This window comes from Macrobrachium nipponense, chromosome 2 (genome assembly GCF_015104395.2).
Source record: "Macrobrachium nipponense isolate FS-2020 chromosome 2, ASM1510439v2, whole genome shotgun sequence".
In the NCBI taxonomy this organism is placed as follows: Eukaryota; Metazoa; Arthropoda; class Malacostraca; order Decapoda; family Palaemonidae; genus Macrobrachium; species Macrobrachium nipponense.
Window position 1 is genome coordinate 60,204,918 of NC_087201.1, and position 839 is coordinate 60,205,756.

An 839-nucleotide genomic window follows, 5' to 3' on the forward strand; every position below is an offset into this window, starting at 1 on the left:
TCAGAAAAAAGGAGGAAAGAAACCTTCCTCTTAAAAAAAAAAAAAAATAGAAAAAGAAAGGCGATGGCAAAGATCACGGGAAACAAAAGTTGGGACTGAATTCCAAAGCTTGGCAGTACTGAGAAAGAAACCATCAATGAATTGACTAATCAAAAAAATCTGATTGCTGGAAGCAAAGGTCAGAGGAGGTGTCCTGTCGGGTGTTACAAAGCAGTTCTGGAAAAGGAGGAACTTTCTTTCATCTTGACGGACCAGTAGCCCAGATCTTAGTGTACCTATTCAAAAGAGAACTTGACCATGTAATGACGGGTTTCTGATTACAAGCTTTCTTTTATCTTAAATAAGGGACGAATTGTCCCTCCTAATAGGGACGGACTAGTTACGTTATTATTATTTGTGGGGGGGCGGGGGGGGGGGGTTATATCACAGTCATTTAAAGGAGTGCACAAGTGGGGCTGGGGTTGCTTGAGACCCTTGCCATTTTTCTTCTGCATAGCTAAGGTGACCTTAATGTCAGAAATAATAATTTATATGGATCATGTTATACACAGGAATTATATTATGCATTAATTTACGTTTTGATGATTAAGAAGATAATTATTTTTGATCTTCAGTAGGGTTAGGTTTTTATTATTAATAATATCTTGGAAACCTTATAATGGAAACAGGCCGTGTGAAAGGAATTCATGTTGATAAATCTGTTTTCCGTAGTAAAATGTATTGAATATAATGGATTTTAAGACTTTCACATTACCTTTTAACATTTCTTCTTTTTATGCTATATATCGTTCATTATTTATTGTATAATTGTAGCACATAAAACATGGCAGATTTCATTT